General features: G+C 31.1%; 1 protein-coding gene across 1 annotated transcript in view; it reads right to left on the bottom strand.

Annotated features, from left to right (window-relative positions):
* LOC119831500 overlaps positions 1-4,786 on the bottom strand; it is a 211,537-nt gene extending 206,751 nt beyond the window's left edge. Inside the window, exon 1 of the mRNA XM_038354894.1 lies at positions 4,687-4,786. The gene's annotated coding sequence lies outside the window, so the exon portion shown is untranslated. The remainder of the gene's footprint in view (positions 1-4,686) is intronic.
* Positions 4,787-16,910: the final 12,124 nt, after the last annotated feature.

Below are 16,910 nucleotides of genomic sequence, written 5' to 3' on the forward strand. Positions count from 1 at the left end.
ATACACACGTATTGTTGGCCTTAAAGAACTGCAAGACGTCAATAAGCAGTCTTAAATAGACTTAGTAGGTAGTTGAGAAAAATAGACGTAATAACATAAGCGTTAGAGTGCATTATGCCATTGTCGCAAGCGGTATAATTTTTTAATGTGAGATTGAGTCACTGTTTTCAATACCTTATCAACCACAGAATTGTTAGTTTTAGCAACGAAAACAAAAATGGAAAAGGAATAAAAGCTTTCACGCCTCGATCATGCTTGCAAAAATATTCATCCATAATGTAATATAGGGTTTATAACCGGGTTTATAATCTTTACCTATTTTTAGGTAACATTCTAAATAATTAATGAAAACTACAACAACTAGACCGCCTCTTTGATACAGTGTTAAACGAGTGAGTGTAGAACGGAGAGGTCCTGAGTTCGATACCCGGTGGGTGCGAACAATAAATAAATATCCCGGTCTTGCAGGTTACAGAAGGCTGATTACCTACTAGTCCGTGAACAAATCGATCCGTGAAACAGATTTATAATTTATCTGCCCCATACCACAAGGGGACATGGGTCTTCACATAAACATTCGCTTCTAATATAGACGTTTATCTAATACAACCAATCATTGATCAAATTTGGACACTATTTTTCTTCCATCATTCATTGACACTATTTTTCTTCCATCATATTGTAGTTCCTTATAAAGGCACTCTCCGAATTACGATTAACAAGGAGAATTTTTATGCATGTTTTACATTCAAGCAAGAACACATGCTTACGCCGGTCGGTGTCTCATATTTATAAAATAATATGAAGATAATCCAATGCGTATTTTCACAATAAATAATACCAGATACACTAGATAGACATCTTGCAGGCCTTTAATTAAGCCCTAAACTCAACAAAACAGTGTTATCATTACGGTGAGAGATTTAAAAATATTTTCCCAAGAGCTTTAGGAAGCCCATCTTAATTTACATAAACCTTTGGCAGGGAGATATTTATATCCAGCCATAATTCTCTTTGTAGCCATTTCTCACGTTTTAACGTCAATTAAATACATTCGTCGCTATTGTTTATTTACGAAATATTCGTTTGTATGAAATTATTCAAAGTAGCGAGCGGTTAACGTATTATTTATGAATCCGAACTGTCGCTGCGGATAAAGATTTTAATTATATCGGCAAAAGATAATATTATTCATTGATGTGATTTTTACTTTGTGCTGGAGATAATGATTATTGCGGTTGATGAGTTTTTATTTACTATATGGAGATGTTTATTTGGTAACGCTCACGTAACGCTTGTTCGAAAAAGAGTACAGATTTAAAAGTTGAATCATTTTCAAGTTACAATTTTAACTTAAGATATAAATATCATATTCTTAATGTTAATATTTAAATAATAAAAATCAAATCAATTCTGAAAACAAATTCTCTTATTCAAGATTGCCATAGACATAATATTTCATCGGCATATATGAAGTGTCACTTTACAAGAACTTATACACATAACAAAAATATCATTACATTATTAACTTCTAAGTTCCATTACTATAATTCAACTCTACGCGTTTATAAGGCGCTCGTAAAATTAGCAGCAGTTATTCTCATAAATAAATGATGCCTCCGCTTTTACTGCATTTAACCGCGCAGCGAATTTCCAAATATATTAAATTCGAAATAGCAAAATGTTTTGTGCTGACACAAGGGGAGCAAGCTTAGCAAGAACAAGTCTAATGAAAACTGCTTAAAACAAAGCATCGTCTACGCATTTCGTAGCGACCGCTTTCGTAGCAACAACGTAGTTGTGCTACGGAACTTTAATTAAATTTATTGTTATATATAAAAATATAGTATTACTTCGTTTACCACACCTGGCTTCATCCTTATTTGTTTTATTTTATAGTTTTAGCTGAGGAAAATACATTACTGTGGAGTTACACTGAAAATATATTTATTTCTCATATGTATTAGCATGAAAAATGATAGATCAAATATTTGGTGTATTCTTTGAATATAACAGTAGTGTTCATTATAATTAAATACCTTTCTACAAATTTATTGTGTGTGTTATATAGTGTTGTGTAATCAATATTTTAACATTTATTTTTTATTATATATCAGAAATAATACCTTGTTGATGTTTTCACGAACGAATAAATCACTTGAACTTATTTTAAAACTGAATTTGAATTTAAAAAATATTTGAGTTCATTCAATATCAATATTTAAGACTATTTATTAGCCTTAAAGACTTTTAGATATACCATAATCATTTTAAAAAGTTCTTAATACATATTATAACACATTAATAAAAAATCTCGCAACTATAAACTAGGCTAATTAGGAAGCTAATGAAGACTGATCATAAAGAGATTTTTTACGTGTTTCGATTAGAATTAGCTTGTAATAAACTCGTGACATGTCCTTGTGTGTGTTAAATAATTATATTTCACACATACACAAGATTACTGTCGTATGTGTGCCTTGCAGTAGCATAAGCTAATTTATACATTTCCTACCTACACTAATACTGTAAGGAGGAAAGATTCGTATGTTTGTATGTAACAATCGAGCTCAAACTCAAATTATTTGTATATTTTATTTGTGTTTAACTAAAACAGAATGATTATTTGATTATTTAACCAATCTTAATTAATGAAAAAAAATTAAGATCGATTCTAGTCTAACAAAAGTAAAGATAAGACTTTCTCTTAATTTTTTAACCTTTTTAATAAATTTTCTATTGACATAAATCTAGTAGATAAGTCAATAAAATAATTGCAGTACGAATAATACACCAACAGAGGATTTGTGTACTTAATCAAAATTCGTGTAAATACGCAGGATATAGACTTTTTTACATATACATAAAAAATAGAACAATATAGAAAAAGGTTTTTTCGATTCAATATTACAAAACAGCCTTTAATATGTAAATTACATTTAAATTGATCTTAGCTCACGACAATCCAGTTAGCGCTTCGTAAAAGTCAGCGATAAATTGTGTCTACACTAAAAATTCTTAATTACGTGTGGATATTACCTTAACAGCTAACAGATACAAAAGAAAATCGTTTTGTATAAGCAGAATTAGTATCACTGCATTCATTTTTGTAAGCATTCCAATCCTGAACCATAACATTCTAATAGAAAATAATTTTCGCTTAGACCTATATAGCATGCGTTAGACCAAAATGAATCTCCTGTACTTCAGCGCGAACGTGTTGTTTTCATAAGAGTACCAGTAATTCTTTTACCATGTATGGACATAGTTGTAAGCGTGATTCATTTAAAATTCTAAGTGCAATTGGCAAAGACTGAACCAAAGCTCAGAGTTTGACCACAAAAGATTAAGAATACTTTGAAAGTACAAAATAGCTAATACATAATTGTTTCAATTCAACTTGAAAGAATTATTTAATCTTTTCACAAGATATATGTAACATGTTTTCCAAGTGTGCTATAAAATTTCAAAAATGTCGTCTTTTTGAACATCATAAAATTTATTGTACCTTTCAAAACCATGCTTTAAACAAACAAATTAATTTGAACTTTGAATTTGAAATTGAATTCATAATTGCGTCCTTCTCATTTTGATGTCAATTGAAATAGCTTCACTCGAAACTCCCTTTCACAGGGCTATTTAAAAAATTACCATGAACTTTTGTGTTAACTGTATTCTAAGTATAAATTCATTCATTCTCACTTGACATTAATACAATTGGTATTGACGTTCCACTTGACATAATTATTCGAATGACTAATGAACTAGTTATTATGAATTTGGCTTTTAATATTAAAACTCGATTTATTATGATTGAATTTCTAACAAAAACATAAGAGTATATTACAAATATTTTGTCATATACTTTTATTTTTTTGTTCTTTGGCGTTGTAATCAATAAATTTGGATAGTTAAATTTTATTATTGTTACTTCACAGTTATATGAAAGCAAAAAGGAAACCGTGACATTGTTATTTTATTGTTTTGTAAACACTCGGTGTACATTTGCATTTAATTAAATTATTAGTTTTAGTTGTGTTTTTTGATCTTTGATAATTTTAATTATATGCCATTATAATTATAGTGAAGGCGTAGCATAATAATGTAGTAGTTTTACTGTATTGTACTATGTAGTGTTGTTGTCTTACTATATACTTTTTATTGTTTTAAAATGTTATCTCGATAAGCATTAATTGTATAAAATTTTATCGAACATATTGCTTTTCTTTTGCTAATGAATTAAAATGGTCCTACGTTAATCAAATTATTATGGGTGTGTTAAGACTATATTGAAATTGTTGATTATTTTACCTTAAATTCACACGAAATAAGTTTTCAATTTAATTAATTAAATAAATACGCCATGATTGAATACTAATATTAAAAGATTTACGTTTAATTAAATCCAATATCGCTACAAACAAATAGGCTTGTAGAGGGGTGCTACGAAATACGCTACACCGTGTTCTTTAAGATACTATTTTAATGTCGTCGTTTAATTTTATTTGTTGTTATAAATTTGTTCTATAAATTCCGAACTTAATAGCTACATTACGAATAATTAAAAACACATTATATAGACGTTTTGTACGTATTCACGTACGTGATAAAGATTAATTTTAAGCAGTATCACGTAACCAATAATACTTTAATTCCATAAATATCATAGCACAAAAATAGCCTTACCATATATCACTGCACTACACTGCACTTTCACAAACACTCCACCGACGTAGCCAGTAGTCCAAAGACGAGGCGACACACGTCGCGCCCGGTTCGCGGGAAATGCCTCACTGGAGTCTCTGGCGAGAGCTTAGCTTCGACGCGCGCAACATTACCAAACCGTTAATTCAAACAGTTATCCTGCTAATTGTAGATTAAACTTACTTTCGAAGAACGAATATCTTTGTACGAGCTGTATTTTTTCTGTGAGTTCGTATGTAATTTAAATTTTTATGTTTAGCTCGAATTAGAAGAAAATTTAAGTCTTGGAGGATTAGTTTGAGTCGTAGCGCTATTTTTTGTTTACAAACTTTATATTATATGTACCAGCAATTCAATTGATATTTCGTATTAGGTTTAGGACAGAACGGGTATTTGGAGATGAACAAATTGTATTAAAACATGTAATGTGCTATGATTTTTTTAAATTTCGATTTCATTTAATTACCAGTAAAATATATTACATTACAATATGTTACAATATGTTGTTTAGTGAGTTTAAATTATAAAATCTACGAAATCTACCTCCCAGTCCATTCCTTTATTCCAGTCGTCAATCCCTACCTTATCCTGAAACGCGGACATAAAGGCGGGCAACACATATACAGCGAACCTACCTCTGCAGTTGTTTATGGGCGGGTGTGATCGCTTCATCAGACGAACCACCAGCTCAGTTGCCTCCTATTTTCATGTGCTATTGACCACTGTCTTTAATAAAAATGTATCTATTTGTATGTTAAATATAAAAGTTTTTGACGTGACAACGTCTTAAATTAGGTTGCGGCTCGGAGTCACTCATGAAAAAGTGTAACGCCCGGTAACGTTACGATGAGTCACCGAACTATGATCGGTCCGCCGCGCGCGCAGCACTAGAGAATTGAATCGGCGCGTGCTTGTGTCTCTGTCTCTCTCTTTTTAGTAAAAAAAATATATTTTCTATAGTTAAAATTTGTGCAATTCTTATTTTCATTCAATTCCTTGTTCCTATTGTGCAATTTAATAATATTCATATCAATAAATATTCTACCGAGAAAAAGACGTTGTCACGTAAAATCTTCGCCCGTAAAACCGACTTTACAGGCAACCATTTTTTTTATGCTATAATTCCTATGATTAATTAAAAGACAATAATTTTAAACTTAACATATAATAAAAGTAATAGTCCTTACTTTTTTATAGACGTATTATATTTGCGTGGATGCAAGTTGCTCATTAAATTAGTAGTACAGCAAACGTCCTTGTCCACCAGGTTGTCTGGAAGAGATCGCTGCTTAAGCGATAAGACCGCCTGTTGTGCTCTTCATGTTAATATTATGTTGTTATTTATATCCTGTTTTTACTCTTCTTGTAAAGGTGCACAATAAAGAGTTTTTGATTGATTGATTGTAGAAACGACGTCCCAGGATTTTGATTCTTGGTCTATATTTTTAAAGTGGAGAATGCTTCTACCCACACGAGCTCTAAGGCAATAGAGTTGTATGTGGGCCTTAGATCGAGTAGTCAATAAAAAAATAGAATGAAATGAAACTTATTGTTATAAACATTGTCTGGATATTATTGTTGGTAATCTTAATATATGGACGTAATTGAAATGAGACCTGGCATAAATTTCACTTAGAAATAAAGATACATAAATAGCAGAATGCGAATACATGCGAATACAAATAAATTGGAGTTAATTTAACAATAATACACTTAAATCCACAGCCTACTTTTGTATACTTAACATCAAATATGACCTTTAAAATTGTACGCTACAAAATACAGAGCTCCTTACTTCAAATCACCTTCATCTATACTTATTTATTTCATTCGTATTTGTCTATGAGATTACGTTTACCTTTTATATACCTTCGTATAAACCCTTTTTAGTCTAAAATAATATTGTCGATATAAACACCGTGGTAACGTTTGATACTATAATCTGTGCGGCTTACAAAGCTATTTATTGCGAATGTGTTAAAACGTTTGTGCGTATTTGTTGTAAATATTGTATTTATACATTTTTATATCGTAGATTTATCTATAAGGGTAAAGGCCCATTTCTTTTTTTTTTCACCCATCCCTGTTCATTCCTTGTTTCCAGTGGTCGATTCTTTCCTCACCCCTTTAAACCTGGCAATACTCAACTCAACACAACAACAACAATCAGGCGAACCACCAGCTCAGTTACCCGCTACGATAAAAAACGTCAGATTTTGAAAACCTTATTAAAAAATTCATTTTCATTTATATATATATATATATATATTTAATGCTTTTTACCTTAATTAATAAAACGTGTAAATTTTAATACATATATTTGTAGAAATCTATTCAAAACGAACTTCCATTGGCGAAATTCTACTTAATAATGTTGATATAAAGTGTAAATGAAATTTCATTTAACGAAAAATTCTCTAGGGCTATTATGAGCAAAACGGCGTCACCCTTTAAGGACCTCCAGCCAAAGATGAGTCGAACAACATTCAGTCGGCTGGATAATTTGGATCCGAACGTACAACCAATTCTCTCTTATTTATTTTCAAGCGACTCGACTAACTTTTGATTGTATAACTGAAAGTCAATAGCCAGCTCACGCTTTACTGTTTTTAAAGTTGGATCGAAAGATAGTTGAATGGAAAAGTTATTACAGCAAAGTTTCATTAATTAAACCACTAAATCGTTATTATAATACAACAATTTTGTAAAAAATGTAAAAGATGTTTTGATAAATAAAATTGTTTGTCGGAAGAGGATGAATTATTAATTTGAATTAAGTTTTACGAAAGTTGCAAAGGATAAAAGTAAGTGGTGAAGGTATGGAAGGATCCAAAGTATGGAAAGTTAATACAGTTTTATATATTCTACTAAAAAGGAAAAAATAGGATGAATAAAACACAAACGAATTTAAAGCAAGTTCGTTCTTTATGAATAACACATTTTTAAACTTTATTATTGCTTAATTTTTATTTTTATTATTTCAAAAGATCAAATTGAACTGCGAGAAATGGTAACCATCCATTCTAAATATAAAAAATATCCCATTATAAAACTCCAGTTGCTACAAAATATCACTGCATTTGATAACATTAAATTTCCCTCCATCTTGTAATCCACGTGTCCCTCAGTCATTACAAGAAAAGTCATTAATCTCAGTCATCACAGTACATTTTGCTGATCGCGCGTAGCCATTGACATTTCTAGTTGGATTATTTCGAAAATTGCTTTAAGCTTCAAAGCAGAACGCAATTAAATGCCGCGTTCTTTGAACCTCGTCTCATTACTGAGACACGTTCGTGAAATCTGCTATTTTAATTCATTTCTCTCAAAGAAAGGGAATCGAAACAAAACTTTTGAATACTCTCCTTGTAGCGCTGCGATGAACTTCAATTCGAAATTTTGTAATTACGCCGATTGTTCAAACAATCTAGCTGCTGTTATTAATTTACACGCGATGAATGCCGAGGTGTTGTTCTTTTATTCTTTATATTGTAATTACAGGGTGAAATCATTTTCATATGGCATTTACAGTTACAGTCAGTACATGATAGCATTTCATTAAATGTGAAATTTGCTCGCCCTCTAACTACATCCATAGACATGCTTATGAAACACAACTACGTGTTTTGTGACGTCAGAAGTGGCATTTAATTGTCTCACTCCTGTGCACGCGTTGATTAGTAGGTATATTCTTGTATTTCAATTCATTAAAAATTTAAAGTTTAACCGTTATAAAAATAAGCATTTAACTATATTATATAGTAGACAATAAAATAAGTTAACATTGAAGTTGTTAATACAAAATTGTCCAAATACATATATAATGTTACGATTACCTTTTAGCCATAGAAAAGCATAACTCTGATACTTTGCTATGGAATAAAGGAACTTCTCTTTTATTGAGTGTACAGCCACTCCCACGCTTTAAGAAAAAAGCAAATTTCAATCAAGTGTGCTGTGTTTTTCGTAAATATTTTCGAAGACAGATAGATAGCTACGATATTAAGGGTCCATGTTTGTATAGGACGTAGGCAATGCCAACAAATTGTCCTGTATCGCCTAGTTATCGTTCAGATTATAATGTTTTGGACTTGAATACTAAGTTTGGTCAATATATCACTTGATTTTATATGTCTTTTATTAGAATTTATATTAAGAACGAAAAAAATTTTGTTTTAAGCTTACATTTTTTTTGTTTTTTGTGAAAATATTTATCTATGATTCAGGACTCAATATAAGATAATTTATTTACCATACAACGTAGGAATTATATCAGATTACAAATTAAGAATATAATTCAATTGAAAGCAAAATGATTGAAAACTTTTACAAGTGTCTATGAATCGAAATCGAGCTTTTATCCGCAGCTTTACCCGCGTATTCAAAATTAATTTTAATGGTGAAAACTTTCATCCCCTATTTTATCCTCTTGGAGGTAGAATTTATCTAAATTCTTTGTTAGCTGATGGCTACATCATAGTTGCTATTTGCATGTCAAATTTCATCCCGATCGGTCAGTAGTTTGGGCTGTGCGTTCGTAGCATATTGATAGATCAGCCAGTCAATCACCTTTGCGTTTTATATATAAATATATATTGTAGTATAATCATTTATACTTTAGTGATACACTAACATTACTGACAATGTTTTTTAAAAATCCTCAAAGCCGGGTCCATTCACGCTGCCAGACTCGGCTAAAGCATGACTCTAATTCAGTCTCCTTTACAATTATGACAGCTCTAAGAAAATCGGAAGTCAGTAGTGCCACCGTTTCCTGCAAACTCAAGCAAACTACTTGCTCCCGTAACAGGCTTTTGTGTGCATCTCGGAAATGTAAATGACTTTCATACGAGATTTTCTTGTTACTTGTACTTTGCGTTTGTTATGTAATTGTGTACTTAAAAGTGCATAGTTGCAATTGTTTTATTATTAAATGCACACGGTTATTGTGAAGCGATGCGTACAGTAAAGGAAAGGGGATAATGTCGAACCGTCACACTTTCGTGGTTCAGCAAGTGAACCGAATAATAAAGAATGGAAAATCATGAAATCGGAGAAGATCGGAGAGATTTTTAATCATACAGCATAGATTTCCTAATAAAAGATGAGAGTAAATATATGAGAGTAATATACTTGATTACGGATTAAAACGATGCATAAGATAAATTTGTGTATTTAATAATAATTTTCAATTGCAATAAATTGATGTACACACAAAATAATAATTCCGTCTTATTTAATTAAATAACTCCATTAAATAACGCCATAAAGTCACCTTTAATATTTGAAGAGGGCAAATTACTGATGGTAATCAACGATTTTTCCCCGGAAGCACCCAAAACAATTAATCCGGTTAGACCGTGAGCCTTTTACTGTGCCGAGAATCTCACACCTACAAATTAAGCCAACAAGAGTCTACATTATCCTAATTATATCCTGCTTTCTGCATCGAATGACACTTTGATCTTCAGGAAAATATGCTTTATTTATTGTCGAAACATTTGTCTTCAAACGTGCATAAATATATTTCGAAACTTATAATTAAGAGTTATGAAGGCGCACGAGTACTCTACTGCTTGTTATTTTTAAAGTTTATTACGCAATACGTCCATAAACTGTGTTTCCCATTTGCTCTTGCGATTATTTAAATAATCCCTACTAATATTATTAATGCGAAAATAACTCTTCTATCTCTTCTTCAAGCCTAAACTACTGAACGGATTAAGATGTAAGTTTTGTACAAAGTTAGTTTGAATCCCGAGGAAGGACAAATGATATTTTTATCCAGGGAAACACCGGACTATATAAATTTTCCTTTGTTTACGAAGACGAAGCCGCAGGCGGAAGGCTTCTAAGTTAAATATGTGTTTATTTTTAATTAATAAAATTGTTTTAATCTTTATTACAATATTCATATATAACAAAGTAAACTCATAAACACTATGAGGGAAAACCCCCTTTAGAGCTATACATTACTCGAATGAATATAAGTATTAAATCATTACTTCATAAATCAATAATAACATCAAAGAATTAACTACACTATTAACAAATGGACATATCAATTTCAAAGACGAGATCAATCAACACGGTATTTTAACATTCAAAGAATTATTTATAAGCGGGCGGTATCGGCCACCGATGCGTGGTACGACAAGGAACCAAGGTGGCGATTTCATTTTCTAAAAGCTTTCGCCAATAGAAACCAGTTATTTAAGCTCAGAAGCGATATTTTGTCCCCGCTTAGCAACTTCACGGCGGTTGCTGCCATTTATTTATTGAATTTTCTGCATTTTACGTAGGGAATTTCAAACAGAATTCTTTGTCCATTTTTCATATGGACGTAAATATGTAAGTTATTGGTATGGATCGTATGCCAAGTTTTTTGAACAAATAAATAATTTTTTATCATCTGAGCACTTGTTTCATTGTGCTTTTAGCTTTTAATTTATTATGATGATATCAATTCATTTCGTATATTACGTTCTCTATTACTATATCAGCATAATTAAGGTACGTTTATGTTCTTTAAAATCTTTTTGGATGAAAATATATGAGACAGAATATATTTTAATGTTTCATCCTACATTTGGAATTGAAACTGTATTTATAATTAAAATATGTTAGCACGCAGCAAAAACACCTTTCGAGGTATTTAAATTAATGTTAAGAATAAAGTTAGCATTAGAAATGTAATTAAAGGAAAATTTCTGAAATATAATACCGAATAGCGAGTAAAATACATTTTAAATTTTGTTAAAACATTTTTAATTATAATTTTTAGTTTCATTAAAATTTTCTCCGAGTTCAAGAAAATCTAAATATTTTAATACATTACTAACCATTGTATATAATATTTATATGATTCCCTTTTCGATTGAAAACGTTGCAGATATTAAAAAAGATTGTTAAATAATCTCTTATTTTTGTATTTCAATGTAAATACCTCAAAATGTAGATAATAAAGACAAAGAAAATAGAAGGAAAACTGAAAGGCAAACCACTAACAATTCTACCGTAAGCTTTCCATTTCAAATTGGTATTTTTTACTCAAGTTGCGAATAGATAATACTTTAGCTCTTAGTTTTACCACTATTCCTGTATAAATATTGTTTTAACGTCACTAAAAACAGACTGCACGTTCAGAGTAAAGTACCATCATTTAAGCCTTTCTTTATCAATACAATAACAATAATTTTTTTCGAACAAAACAAATTACGAAAGGGTTTGGTATAAAATAAATAACGGAATAAAATATATCGTGACTTGGTTTCAAATAAAAACAAAACAATAAGTTTATAGGACTCGATCATAAGATACGTTTGCTGATAAATAATTTATGTAAATATTTAAGTTGGATTGTTTAGATAGGAGGGTCTTTAAATTTCGCTCCATACTTCTATAAAGCGTAGGAGAGCTCCTACGCTATAAAAGAAAGTGGGGAGTAAGTATATGCTAAAACAACATTACTGAAATTTCTTTAATCGACAAAATATTGTTAATAATTTCCAGAAAAATGGAAGGTTTGTATTAAATATATTGAAACAACACAAAATGATACGTCCGTGTAAAAATGTTAAATTATTATAATTAAATCTTTCACTCGGATGACCCAATCGATATGTTTGTTCACCATTATTTTTGTCACTTTATATTCAGCTGGCGTCAGTCACAATCACGAAAGAAATATTCTGTATTATATCCTTCGATCATACATACTATATCTATTTATTAAAACACGAATAAAATCATACAAAACTGATTTTTAAACACTCATACGAGTATGAAATTTGTCACTATCGTTGTTTATACAAAGAAGGAGCGCATATTGACAGTATTTTTTAAAATAGCACATAAAATTATGTACTTTCGTTTTCGTATGCAATCGTTTTCATGTAAATCGATAAAAATATAACACAGTTTTTAAACGCGATTTATTAAATATGAATAAATCGCATTTAAAGTCCGTTTAAAACTCTTTAATTTCTAAATGTATAATACTCGCGCAAAATCAAACACAAGAAAATACTAATATAACACACAATTTGTGAAGTGCACCAGATAAAAGCACGTATATTATACGCTATTTAATTTATAGTTATAGTCGATTTTTGGGCAAAATAAAACATCACTTACACACTTATAGCAACAACATACTTATAGTCCGAAGTAAAAAAACAAATGAAGTCAACGAAAATCTTAACGCAAACCACTTTAACATTCGTAACAATATTCATTACATAATGATGCTCTTTGTGGTGTAATGAGACAGGCGTTCATTTAATGAGCCGGTAATGCCTGGAATAATGAATGCTATCATTGTCTAGCTGTGGACTAAATGATGCAAGTAATACGTTGCTCACAACTCACAACTGTTATGTAGCAAATTATGTAGAAGCAATCGATTATTCTAGATACTGTTTTTTTTAATTATGAATCCATTTTAATTTGCATAAAAAACGCACCATATTCGAAAGGTAAACTCTCAGGAATACAAAAAATAATACTAATAAAATATATATAATAATCTTTTTAAATATCCACTGCAACTAGCATTGAAAAAAGAAACATTATCAAAGCATGATCCTATCAACGTTATCCTAAAAAGTTTCCGATTGTTAAATACTTGACATGCATTCTGGGAACTGTATCGAAAAGTGGATTGCAAGAGGATTGGACACAAATAAATTGTACCACGAACTCTAATAAATCCGTATCAAAATTCCATAAAAGTTATGACAGGCAGTATTTTTTTCATAACTCTGCCTTTATACCAGCTTTTTTAAGTGGATGCATACAGCCCTCGCAGAAAGGACCTTGGGTTATGACAAACTGCCATTGAAAACAGTGGTTTGCGTACTTTGCGAGGGAGGCGCTGGGGGTCATGGCATACGGCGACATACGAAAGGGGCAGCATTAGTAAGAAAACTATAGAAATCCTCAGATATTCAGACAGACAGACACACAGATGAATCACTGGTTCTGGCGAGCCGCTTGCAATGATGATGCCGATTCTCCATAATTATTATATTGTAAAACGTTCAATCTTCTAGTTAATTGCTTCTAGTTACTTGCAGGCTTGTAACATTCAAGACGAGACTCAACTCAATCAAAAGAAAGTTATACCTACTTATATTATAAACAACGATTGACCCATCTAAATATTTATACCCTGTATACTAACATACAAATATGACATACTTATCAGTGTTCTAATAGTTTTAAAAATAATACAAAAGATTATTAAAAAAAATAATACATAATATTATTATACTATTGAGATTGTAATTGAATTGTGAATTTAAAATGGACACAAAATATAAACTCCAAAAATTTCTTACTTATCAACTGCTTTTTACTTCAACAAATAGATCTTGAAACACCTTTTTTATCCTTTTAAGTTCGCCATATTGAAGCGATTCATACAATACAATGCAGTCTATTAAGAGCTGCTTTGTTAATGAAAAATTTCTGGAAAGTACTATTATTAATGTTTGAGTAGCAATAAAAGGCGTAAAGTCGTTAACTTGAAACAATTGTTATTAAAAGCAGCGAAGCACTTGACTAGTGACGAAACTTTATAGTAATTTATTACATTAATGTATTCCTTCTTAATCAACTTCGCTTTTATTACTTTCTTGTCGTTGAAATACTTACGATATCACTCAAATTATAAGGACGAAAATGTATTATACCGTTTTTTGGGAGAAAACATAACAGACTTGCATCTACTATACGCATATCGCATTTAAATATTTGTGCGAATGCGTTTGTATACATGTTTACTATTCACGTCGATTTTCGCCTCCCTATTCGCTTCGTCATTCGCTTCGCTCTTCGCATTAATGTGTAAATGCGATATGCGAATAAGCAGATGCAAGTTTGTTATGCATTCACGCAAAAAACAGTCATATCGATATTAGTACAGGTCGATTCTGTTTTATCTTTAGGCCACTAATAACCCAGGCTGCGGGCTCCTACTAACCTTTATCGTATTGAGAACACGTCGCTACGGCTAACATTATTGTTAACCTCTGTGTAGATTTTCGTATTAAATCAAATTTATTACGCATGACAATATCTTAGGACATTTATACATATCTGTTCTCATGCATTCTCCTACGTCACAAGTTTCACCCACGTGTTAGCTGTAGTCTTCGGTAGCCTTACTCTATATATGGACTATCTAACAATGAAAGAATTTTGACGTGACAACGTCTTAAATTAGGTTGCGGCTCGGAGGCACTCATGAAAAAGTGTAACGCCCGGTAACGTTACGATGAGTCACCGAACTATGATCGGTCTACCGCGCGCGCAGCACTAAAGAATTAGGCGCATTGAATCGGCGCGTGCTTGTGTCTCTGTCTCTGTCTTTTTAGTAAACAAAATATATTTTCTATAGTTAAAATTTGTGCAATTCTCATTTTCATTCAATTCCTTGTTCCTATTGTGCACTTTAATAATATTCATATCAATAAATATTCTACCGAGAAAAAGACGTTGTCACGTAAAATCTTCGCCCGTAAAACCTTTACAAGCAACCATTTTTTTCAAAACCATCCAATACCCAGTTCCGGTGATTAGTACATTTATGTATGATTCTTTATCTCATAAATTGTATGATATAGATAATAATAGGAATATATATACACCATAGTATTTTCTTGTGTTTGATTTTACGCGAGTATTATACATTTAGAAATTAAAAGCTTTCTAACGGATTTTAAACGCGATTTATTCATTATATTATTGACCCGACGTTTCGAACACTTTACAGAGAGCGTGGTCACGGGGAGACTGAATAATGGATAATGAATAAATCGCGTTTAAGATCCGTTAAAAAGCTTTTAATTTCTAAATATATACACTATTTAATTCTAAATTGTATAAAAAATGCACCTTTACTCTTACAGTTCTAGAATTTTTCCATAGGAATAAAACTGTCTTATATTTTAAAATAAAAGTCACGTACGTAATAACTATTAACTAATCTACGTTCAGCAGTAGACCTTAGCTAAAGTATTCCAAATCGGGTGTAATAATATTGAATTAATTTGCGATTAACTGTACTGAAGCGTTGAATTTTTTGTTGGAAGCGAAAATGTTCATCGTCTAGTACCAAATTATAAACGCCCATAAGAATCATTACTTCTCATATGTATCAATACCGTACACACAGAGTTCAGGAAAGTGTTATCTATAGGAATGGAATTCTTCTGTTTCTATTTATGAGATGTTACATTAAGTTACTTTAAAACCTTATGATTGTATAACGTTTTTAGAATCACTCGACCACAATTTATTTATAAGTGTCAATTAGATTTATTAACTTTCTTTTACTTGTTTAAGATTTGAGCAGTATTTTCTTTTTGTGATAAAATATTTAGTATAGTAGTCGGTACTATACTAAACCGCGGTCCCAGATTCATCCAAGATAATTCAACAAACGGCCCAAGATACCAACTAGCTATAGTGTACGTCATACATATTAAACTCATAGCTGATTACCTCCTAGAGTACGTATTAACCAGGTTTAGGATACCGCCGAAAGGAACCGTCAAGCGCCTGAGAGTAGCTGTCACTTGTCTTCGTATTCCCATATTACATTATTTATTACATATAATGCATGTATTGGTGTACACGAAAATGCACCTTATTTACATAGCGCAGGGATAATATTTCGTTAGAAGGATGCGGTATCTTTTGGTTTGGGTGTTTTGTTGAAAGCAGTAGCGGAAACATTATCAATTGAGATAAACTAATTAAAACACCCGTAACATGAATAGATTCACAAGTTTTAGATATGACCTATATATGTTTTCATTCGGTATTTGTCAGATAAATGACGAATTTAATATGAAAATACGCGTCAAAATATGTTTTTTTTTTTTTTAAGAATTCCAATGTCCCCATACACAATTGAAGAGAAGAGCTTCTACACCTATCGACATGCACACCATCATCCTTACAAATAACTTATGTAGTTATTTAGACTTTACTGTACACACGGTTAAAATTCCAAACTTTTTCATATGAAAAGGTTTTGAACCCCTGATAGTTTGTTTACGTTCTTTATCTTGATTAGTAGGTCTTACTTGTCAGCAATATTGTATAGACTAAAGTTTTGAATTGTTTGCTGAGTCAACCAAGTGTTATACAATATTGAGCTGTAAAACGAGGCTTACAAATAAACAACTAATCTTTTA

The sequence above is a fragment of the Zerene cesonia genome, chromosome 13, assembly GCF_012273895.1.
Source record: "Zerene cesonia ecotype Mississippi chromosome 13, Zerene_cesonia_1.1, whole genome shotgun sequence".
Taxonomy (NCBI): domain Eukaryota; kingdom Metazoa; phylum Arthropoda; class Insecta; order Lepidoptera; family Pieridae; genus Zerene; species Zerene cesonia.